The sequence below is a fragment of the Cryptomeria japonica genome, chromosome 3 (genome assembly GCF_030272615.1).
Source record: "Cryptomeria japonica chromosome 3, Sugi_1.0, whole genome shotgun sequence".
In the NCBI taxonomy this organism is placed as follows: domain Eukaryota; kingdom Viridiplantae; phylum Streptophyta; class Pinopsida; order Cupressales; family Cupressaceae; genus Cryptomeria; species Cryptomeria japonica.
This window is the reverse complement of record NC_081407.1, coordinates 56,056,690-56,067,906: the sequence shown is the minus strand read 5'-3', so window position 1 is coordinate 56,067,906 and position 11,217 is coordinate 56,056,690.

The following is an 11,217-nucleotide window of genomic DNA, read 5'->3' as shown; positions in this document are numbered from 1 at the left end:
CATCAAGAGAAACTATCATCTCTTTAGAAGCCATACCTACTCTACTACATACATACTTGGTCTTACAATTTGGACATTGCAAGTACACCTCAAATTCATTTACATTCCATCCAACTCTTGGTCTTCCATACTCTTTTCCATTTTCCTCTAGTCTCAAACATCTTGGTCAAGACCTAGTTCATGGTTGAAACCCGTTCCCAAAAATCTAGGAGAGAAGCTAAAGAGGCTCAAGAGTCCGCAAACATGAGTGCCTATGAGTATGATAATGATGTCTTTTTCAATTCTGATCATACCACATTACCTGACATGGACGCTTATAGAAACATTCAAAATGTTGAGAACATGGATAACACAAACAACAATGACACACACAATGACAATATGGACAACTTTTTTGTACATTCAACAGAAGTGGAAGAATCCATTATGGATCCCTATTTTAATCAATTGGTTGAGGAAATAATGAGGAGAGATAGAAAATACTTCTTACAAGTGATGGCACAAAGTGGAGCCAAGATCCCTCATGATTTTGACATGTCTCAAATAATGGAAAATCAACCTTTGCAACAACCTCACCTCAACATGGATCAAAGGAGGCCTAATAGTGGAGGCAATCGAGGACTACATATGATGCTTGAATCACCATCATCTTTGTTTCAAAAACCAGAGGTCCCATACACACATGGTCAAACATATGATACTCACCTTCGCAGACCATTATGGAAGTCTTATGCAGAAAAATATACTCAATCACATACCAATGCTAAGGACCAACCACCAAAGCAATTGGATATCGAAAGGCATGTTCAAAATTTGGACACAAGGAAATCTTGCATCAAATTTGGGGGCAACACATTAGAACAAACTCATGACATGCATGTAGAGTATGATATACATGGACAAAACAAATATTCCATTCCTCATCATGACTCTATACCAAGTGGTCCATATACGCAACATCACTATAGACCTCCTCCATATGAACATGTGTATGATCAATACCATCCATATATGCAACATGCTCCTCCTCCACCTGGTGGTTCAGGCATGGGATATGGTCTAAGAAGTTGATCTCCACCTAAGAACAATTTGGAACAACAAATTAAGGACTTACAAAAGAAAATGGAGGACATAAATACACCGAAGCCAACTTACACAATGAGAGACATATGTCCCTATCCATTTGACAAAAGCATTCCAATGGCTCCATTTCCTACACACTTTGTGACACCTAAGTTTGATAAGTATAGAGGAAAAGGGGATCCTAAGGCACATATAAGATAGTTTTTTATGGCTTGCATTGAGGTAGCTTCAGAAGAGACATATTTGATGAGATTATTCCCACAGAGATTAGGTGATCAAGCTATGGAATGGTTCTCCCAACTTCCACCTGCAATTAAGTCATGGGGTGACTTAATAGAGGCATTTATCCAACATTTCTCATACAACATAGAGACAAACATATCAGTCACTACTTTGTGCAACACCAAGCAAAAGGATGGAGAATCTTTTTCATCATTTTTACAAAGATGGAGGAATTTAGCCAGCATATGCTCTTGTGAAATTCTCCAAAAACAAATGGTAGAGATGTTCACCCAAAATATTAACAAAGACATTGGTTATGACTTGAAAAAAGTTTGTTTGTCCACCTTCAAGGACGTCATTGAGAAAGGCTTAGCAACAGAGAAGGTCCTTATTGAGCAAGGCATCATCAAAATATTCAAAGAAACCAAAGAGCACTATAAAGGAAAAGACAAACCAAGATTTTGGAATAAAAACAAAAACACGGTCAATGATGGTGTTGTTGATGCCAATACAGTATATGACCCAAAATCATTTTTTCTAGATCAAGCTCTACAAACAATCAAGTGAATACTCAAACAACTTCAAAATCACGAAGGAAGTATACCCCATTGCGAGAACCACTTGAGTCAGCTTTCAAAAAGCTAGTAGAAAACAAGATAATCACAATTCCAGATTTGCATCCATATGAGCCAAAGGTCAAACCAAATTGGTGGAATGACGATGAATACTATGAATATCACAAGAGCAAAGGATATAAAACAGGAAATTGTCATCGACTAAAGAACATTATACAAGATCTTATTGATAGAGGTGGCATTGAGATTGAAGGACATTCATATAACCAAGAACATGAAATGTTTAAAGAACCATTCCCTAAACATGACAAGGGAAAAGCCAAAGCCATAGATGAGCAAGCCAACTATACCAAAGCATCCTATAACTATGATTCAACTGTCAATCACATTTCGATGGACAATTATGTCTCTACCATTATCACCAAGGACAAAACGCCTAATAATTATACCCAAAGACCCAATATAGTCCTAAAAGGCATTGGATCTTCTTCCGAACCTACCTCTGAATGTAATGTTAAAACTCATTGAGGTAAATTCACTTTGCAAGGTTCTCCAGCTAAAACCACAACTTCCTCATCAACCAGGCCTGAGTATGACCTTGTAGAACAGTTAGGGAAGACACCCGCACTTATCTCCATCCTTGAGCTCTTATGCATATCCCCTGCACATAAAGCCATACTTGAAAAAACTTTGAGAGACACTTTTGTCCTTACTGATCTGAATGTGGACCAGTTTCAAGCCATGGTGGGATACCTTTCCGTTCCACACTCCCTTACATTCACAGAAGTTGACAATGCCTCCGTGAGCCAACCACATACTGTACCTTTACACATTGAAGCCTTCCTACACAAACATCGAATAAAATGAGTCCTGATAGATGGAGGAGTTGGTCTCAATATATGTACTTTGAAGATAATAATACAATTGGGATATTCAAACAAAGATGTGAATGCTACAAAAAAAATTACCATCAAGGCATATGATGATGAAGAACGTTCATCTAAAGGCACAGTCACTTTACCTCTTAGAGCTAGACTAGTAATGAAGAATGTGGTTTGTCAAGTCCTATACCTAGATCTCACATACAACATATTGCTAGGGCATCCTTGGATTCATGAAATGAGAGTTGTTCCCTCAACATATCATTGTTGTATCAAGTTCCCACACAATGGAGTTGAAATGACTGTCAAAGCTGACCCAAATCCATTCATATATTTCAATAATCTACGACCTAGATCAGAAATAACAATCCCAGTCAATCGAGAGGCTATTTCTTCATCAACATATGTGGATCCAGAATCATTAAAAGCTTCTACATCCAAACAAACATAGCTAAAAGAAAAGTTCAAGATTAAAGACCTGAGATGTGGTGAGTAGGTGAACTCACAATAATGGTTCCCACTTTTTTGCCACTTTTGACACTGAGATGTACATTTTTAAAATAATCTTCAACTTCCGAGAACTATAACTTTTAAACTATTAAAAATTTGAAGATGATGTAAATTAGTGATTTCTAGCAATTTGTTTGTAGATTCTATATACATTTTTTTCAAATTTTTTTGAAGGATTTTTTTTTAAATTTTCCATCTCCCTCTAAAAGTAGTTTTTTACAACAAACTACATTTTTTAAGAGTGAGGTGCCTCCCGAAACGTATAACTTTTTTTCTATAAATGATAAAAACTCAATTCTTTCGAATTTTGGTTTGTAACATCAATATCCAGGGCTTGCATTTGTTTTTATAGTGACATGTCCAATATTTTTCATTTTATAAAGTTTTGAAGTCCGACTAGTCATAATTTAGACATAGGTTTATGTTTGAACACATAACTTGTTCTATATAAATCGAAATTCAATTATTATTTTTTTGTTAGAAAGAAGACATCAATACCAGGGGCATAGATATTTTTCAGAATTTTTTTGAATTGGTTTCTTATTTTTCCCAATGCGTTGAACAAAGAAGTTCATGTTCGATGAAAAACCAATTTTCCATAAAATTAAAAAAACAAGAACATAATAAATTCAAAATATAACAAAATTATACTCGTTGGAAAGCTTTCTCCGAGTAATACAATCTAATATTTTTGGGTTATCAAGATTATTTCATTCATGCTTTGAACTAGAGCTCCAAAGTCATTAATTCTTCAGAGTTCTAAAAATTTTTGGGAGAAACCTCAAATTAGAGGGTTCGAATGAACAGTACTTTGAGCGAATGGGGTTCGCTCGAATCCATTATGGTTCGAGCGAACCCCCATTTGCTCGAACCAATAGGCTTGATTTTGACCCATACAAAGTCACCCGTGGTTTGAGAGAACCTAGGTCCGCAATGTGGTTCGCACGAATTCCTAGGGGTAGTTCGAGCGAATACCACTATTTCGCTCGAACACTTAGAAAATCGAAGTTCCCACTTTCACCAAATTCCTTCGTTGGCAAAAGTGGGAACCAGCTTTGTGAATTCACCCAAGTATATCTTTCATGTTGATCAACTCTCACTATCTCCTAAGACATTTAGTCGACAAGAACAACCTACAAACAATTTTCAAGGAATTGGGGGTGAACCACCTAGTGTTGTGGCGACTAGGTCCGAATGCAAATCTCCTCTAGTGGTGAAAGCATCTCTTGCTATCAATAGTCCTAAGAGTGGTTCCAACAAAGAATATATTGAGCATATCACCAACCCTCTTGAGAAATCTTATAGCCTTACCATTTCATCCTCTCATTCCATTTCCACTCCTCTCCCAGACTTGGATCAACAAGAATTAAAAAAGCCCTTACTCATTGGGGATCAAGAATCAAGCTTTGAAAAGAAAAATCTAAAAGTCAAAAATAAAGAAAAGTGCTTTAGTCAAAATCAAAATCAAAAGCTATTGGACTCTGCAAAAATCAAAGTCAAGGATAAAAATCCTATGATCTCCCCTAATATCAAAATAACTGGGGGCAAAAGTTCTAAAATTTCAAGTCAAAAAGCATACTTATTGATCGTAAGTCTCTAGCATGCCATCTTACTTTCACTTCTTTTCACAATCATAAGCCTTTATCACTCATCCACTTGTTCCACACATTCATCCCCTCTTGGTGATACATCATGGACCTTTAATGGAATTTCCTCAAAGGACTTTATTATCAGGGATGCCCAAACTTCTTCAGGTGACACACATACAACCCTATGTAGTCCACACACTAGTAATTCTATCTCAATTCCTTTATCAAGGAAGATAGTCACTCGAGCTACATATCATTCAGTCAAGCAATGTTGCAGTTACAATTATAAGGTTAAGACTCACACATTTCAGGTAGCGTACTTAGTTCTAAAAGAAAATCCTAAAAATCAGCAAGACAGAGAGAAGAAGGGCAAATTCGAACCAAATTGGCTTTGTTCTTACATCATTACAACAACCTATGGATCTGGTGCTTATCAGCTTTCAACTCCAGATGGTGAACCTTTGGAGGATCCTATCAACATCATGCACCTTCACAGGTTTTACACATAGCTCTTCAGAATGTCCTAATTCAAAAATACAAAAAAATAAAAAAAATTCAAAATACAAAAAAAATCAAAAAATTCAAAATGCAAAAAAATAAAAAAAATATCAAAAATACAAAAAAATTCATAAACATAAAAAATCATTACTTGGTGAAAACCTGGCAAACAGGCGCCTTGTGACACAAAAAAATTGAAAAATCAAAAAAGTAAAGAAATACATTTCGTCCAACGGTGAAAACCAATTCAGTGGTGCCCTGGGCAAGTACCATGGTGAAAACCGGGTCACCGACGCCATGTGTAGAGACATTGCTCCTCCCTCCTTCAAGATTCCATTTCATTCTTCACTTTGCACACACTCACAGCCTACCCATTCATGATAAACTCGCCCATTCCTATCATGGCTTGTTATTGATCTACCTAAGATTGGTTAGCCATTCATAATAATCCCTCCTTTTCACCCGTTTCCATCCATAATAAATCAGCTCCTATGTGTGGCTAAGGCAAATCCTAAGTCTAGTGATGGGTATGGAACTAAGAGCATCACACATTTCGAGGAGTACAGTTTCTTCCAGTTTTCTTTAGTCTATCCGCGTACAATCCATAATAAAGCAACACTTGCATCGCCAATCCACAATAAAGTTCTGTCTTCTCCACAATAAAGTATTAGTTTCATGGATTCAGTCAGTTTCAGATGAGACACAAGCAACAATGGACTTTCAACAAATAAAATCTTTCAACAAACTCAAACAACATTATGGTTCAGTGCTATCTATCCTTTTGTGAAAGTAAACATTGTGACCACAATCAAATAGACTTATACAAGTGACAAGAAACACTAAACTTGAGGACTACAGTGGATGTTGGTGTCGAGTCTTGATTTTCTTTTGATTTTATTTTTTTGGTTACATGTCTTTTATCTTTTTCGGGATGTCTCTGACTAGAGATTCTATCTCTAGGATGTCTTTGACTAGAAAGGCGAGGATGGGGTATCACCACCTATTTTTCTTTGTTGTCTGTGGATTGTCTCTTAGTAATGCTATGACTTGTCTAAGGATATGAGGACAGTATGAGTCTAGTATGAACTAGGGAATTCCTTGTTTGTGATTGTCCTATCTCTGTGCAAACAGGTGCAATGACTTTCTAGGTCGAACATATTTCTGGATTGTCATAACCTATTTGCCATAATAAAGCTCAATGATGATAATGCACAAGAAGCTCTTTCACTTTCATATCTTCTATCTTCCATCCCCCTTTCTTGATTGACTTCCATCATCCTTCCTGAGTCCGTGTAGCCTTCTATCACACGACTGAGTATAATGACACACCAAAAAAATTTGCATTTCATGTAGTTGCACCTACATTACCACATATTAACCATTTCATACATACATATAGATATCACAATTGCATTACATCCTACACACAACTCATGTTAGCACATTTTTTTACATTCTCATCATATAAATAGTTATTTGCATTATAATATTCATCTGCATTTCATACATTCACATATGCATAGCATATTAAAAACATAAAAGAACAAAAATATTGCATTTCCTCATGTACATATTTGCATCCATATCATAAGCATCACATAGAAACATTTATCAAATAGGTACACATGCATATAGCTACCACAAGGATGAATCATCTCATGTATATATCAAAAATCATAAGTGTCATGATACAATGATGTTAAAAGACATATGGCTACACAATCACCCGAAGGTGTCTACATCATCATACAAAATGGTACAAAACTGATACATAGGGATCCCTCTAAGGCTATGATGAACTCCCTCCCTCGAAGCTGGTTGGCCTCGATGGAGTCTGAGCCTTGGAAGGACCCACCCTAGGATCATCTCTCCTGCCCCCTCTATCTGGTGGTGGTGGAGGACCCATGACCCCACTGCTAGATGCATGTCTCCTGTGTCTCCCTCTAGTGGTCGTCGTCATCCGCGATGGTCTTCAGAAGCTCCTAGCCCGCTGATCTGGTGGCACCGCTCCATAGTACAGGTCTTGCCAGTAGGATATATCCTCCCCTTCTCACAGAACATAGGTGTATCCTACCCCTTTGTCCTCTGTTGCCTGCCTCCCTGTCCTTAGTGTTGTCTCAGCCTCCATATAGCGCTGAATAGCCTAATCCCTCTCCTGCTCAGTGTCCCTTAGCTATCTCCTAAGTCTAGCTGCATCCCTCTCTAGATCCTGGATCTCATCTGCCTATCCTTGGCAGATCTCCCTCAAGGATAGTAGCTCATCCTCCTCCCCCATCCCACAACCAAGTCTCGTGTCGCCCTATCCAGACAGAGGAACCCAATGATCACTCATGCCAGTATCACTGGTAGTGTTAATCTAGTGCATTTCGTGGTATCCCAAGCTACATGTCTAGCCCTCATCTCTAGTCCTGGATCCTAAAACACTCATCTTAGTGCATCCCTGTCTCCATCTCAATTGTAAGGAACTATCTCTCCATCAATCGATATCCTCAATATCATGTACACATCCTCCAAGGTGATTGTCATCTCACCCATTGACAAATGAAATTTACATGTCTCTGAGTTCCATCTCTCAGCTAATGTAGTCTACAATCCCATCTTCGCCCAAAACTTAGGCACATATAGAATATATCGCTAGCCCATAGCCTGAACTGCTTCTCTATCCTCGAATGTCAGCTCTGCTTGCAAACTCTGAGTTGAAGGGAATCTCTCTCGTGACTCCAGCATCAGTAGGTCCTCTTGCAGTCAAGCAAATCAACTGTGTCAATCCTAGTGGCATTCCTTATTCATCACAAAATGTTGCTTTTTATCCTAGTGCTTATGGCACTCTATCCTAGTGGCACTCCCTTTTCATCACAAAGTGTTGCTTTTTATCCTAGTGGTACTCCCTGTTCATCAAAAAGTACTACATTTTTGCACTCCATGTTCATCACAAAGCGCTTCTCTTTTTAGTACTCCCTATTCATCACACAGTATTGTTTTTTATCCTAGTAGCATTCCCTGTTCATCACAAAGTGCTACTTTGATCCTATCCTAGGGTCTCTGCTTGAGTGTCTCCTCTTGAGTAGTTTCCTAATTGGCAACGTATGTTCTATCACAAAATTGTCAATCCTAGCCCTATCCGTTGCCCTAGTCTTCCCTAGAGGACCTGTTTGAGTGTATCTTCTCAGCAACTTATCCAATCGAAAGCGTATGTTTATCACAGAACTATCGATTCGACCTTGAAGACATAAATGTGCCTACATAACACAAACACGCTCGCATCTGACACAGACGTTGTTGCATTCATAGATGTGCCTAGCACAAAAATAGATGCATCTAGCCAACCCAGACGTGCCTTAGCATTCTTTTCCCCTCGCTTGACATACCTAAAATGCATTTATTGCACTACCTAGCATGCATTTATGACAACATTTAATTCGACAAAGTACAAGGAGGGTTTGTGGTACTTACCGGCTCTCTTGCATCTGCTAGCCTCTGAAATCGGTGAACGCGATCGAATCTGTGCACCAATGAGATTGTTGTTGAATACTCTGTGCTCTCTCTTCACTATGATCTCTTGGATGTGTGCATGACAATGAGGATGTTTTCCCCTCATGGTCTAGCCCTAGCCCTAGCCCTAGCCCTAGCCCTAGTCTCTCGAGCCAGTCTTCTTTATCCCATGACACTGTCACTCCATCTGGTTAGTCCATTTCTTGCATTTCTTTCTTATCGAGAGAGTGTCTACAATATTTTCAAACATTTTCATCCAATCTCTCGAGGGGGCATATCATTTCCATCTTGGGGCAACTTTGTATCAGTTCATCTTATCTTCTTTGAAACAACGAAACAAGCTGTATTGTCTCAAAGAGGGAAAAAATGTAGACACCTAAAATTGTCCAGTCTAGTTAAATAAATATCTTTATTTATTTAATTATTTGAGCTTAACTCTTCTATTAATTGAATAAATATTTATTTATTTAATTAATTCATTTACTCTCTTCTAGCCTTATTGCTCATTTAAATAAATACACTTATTTATTTAAATTATCCTTTTCTAAATTAAATAAATACTTTATTTATTTAATTGATCTCACTTCTTCTATTAGTTAAATAAATATTTATTTAATTAATTCATTAACCTTTTCTACCCATGACACATGTCATTCATCTCTTAATTCATACATTGCCTACCCTCTAATCATAGCCGACCATTTATCTTTTAGACCTCTTAATCTTATCCCTCCATTTCTTATAGTGTCTTCTATATAAGGAGATGCTTCCTTCATTATCAACCCTATTCAATTCTATTCGAATAATTAAAAATTCCTAATCATTCTAATAAACTAATCAAGCATTCTAGCATTTGAACTTTCATATGCGATCAAGCCTACTCGCAACCACATTTCCGCTCTTTGTTGAGCTCTTGTGCACACATAAAATCTGAGAGCAAATATATCAAGCAAGATCAATGGAGATAGGAAGAATGGAGATTCAAACCCTATTGGACATGTGATGGTATAATCTTTGTGATTTCATTTGATTTGCATTGTCTTAGGTAATCTTCATATGTTATGGTGGATCTTTGTTGTTGTTAGGCTAGGGTTTTGTGGTTGAATCTATTTAGTCTTTCAATATTGTTGTTTCCATTTTCACCATAAACAATGTGATTTAAGCTAATGATAATAGAAATGCTCTAAAATACTTATTAGATCAATTCCTATTATAAAAAGAGGCTAGATGCATGCTAAAATTGAGTATAAGTGTGATGCTAAAAACTTGGATCCCTTAATGGAGGAATGAGGGCTCTATTTATAGAAGAAACAGGGCAATGGATGGTCAGAATTGAAGGATCTAATCAAGGGTCAGTATTGAAAGTTATCAATCTATGTTTACAATTTCCACCAATGAAATGGTGACAATTGTCAACATAAGACTACTTGAGAGGAGAGGTAAGAAGCATTAAATGCTTGACAAGACCTCATGGTTACCTTAGAAGGTAAGGGTTAAGGTTATGTTAGGGTTATCCAATGGATAAAGCTTTTACCCAAGGGGTAAACTCTCGTGCAAAGGTTAAAGGGATAACCATGGTCAAAGAAATGAATGCTTGATGAGACCCCTGGGTTAGAAGAGGGTTGAGTTAGGCAAAAATTCTCTAACCATGCCACTAAGGGTTAGTTAACCATTAATGGTTTGAAGACTTTGGGGATAAATTTGTAAGAGCCCTTCCAAATTTGGGTGTATTCAACAACTTAGCTTGTTGAAGGCATAAAGGTTTTAATGCCTTTTGAAGACTTTACTCCAAATATGAGAAGTGACCTCCTCAAATTTAGGGAAAGGGGATAATTGAAGGGATTAGGGCAATTGATTAGGATTAGATGGGTTCTAGAAGAATTTAGGAAGAGGGTTAGGAGGCAAGTGGGAGATGTAGGAAAATGCAAGTGGATGAGGGATAATAGGATTTAATTAAAATAAATTATTTTATTTCAATTTGGTTGCAAATTAGGGATTTAAATAAATTAGATTTATTTAATTAGGGTAAACTACTTAGTTAAATATAAATTTAATTAAAAAGTAGAGAGAAGGGATTTAATGATTTATTCAATTAAATGATATAAAGGACTTAAGTGAATTTAAATAAATAAATTGAACAATCTATTTAATTAAATAGAAGAATGTGGACGATTTAATTAAATTAGATTTAACTAAATAGAGGAATGAGAATAAAATGAACATTAAATATTCATTTAGGAATATGGTCATTTTTATACATCTACATTTTGCCCCTCTTTGAAGTGACGTGTGTGCACATGTTAATTCAAAGAAAAATGATGTGTCATCATGATTTGGTTATGATCAATGTGATGTCGTGTCGAGATG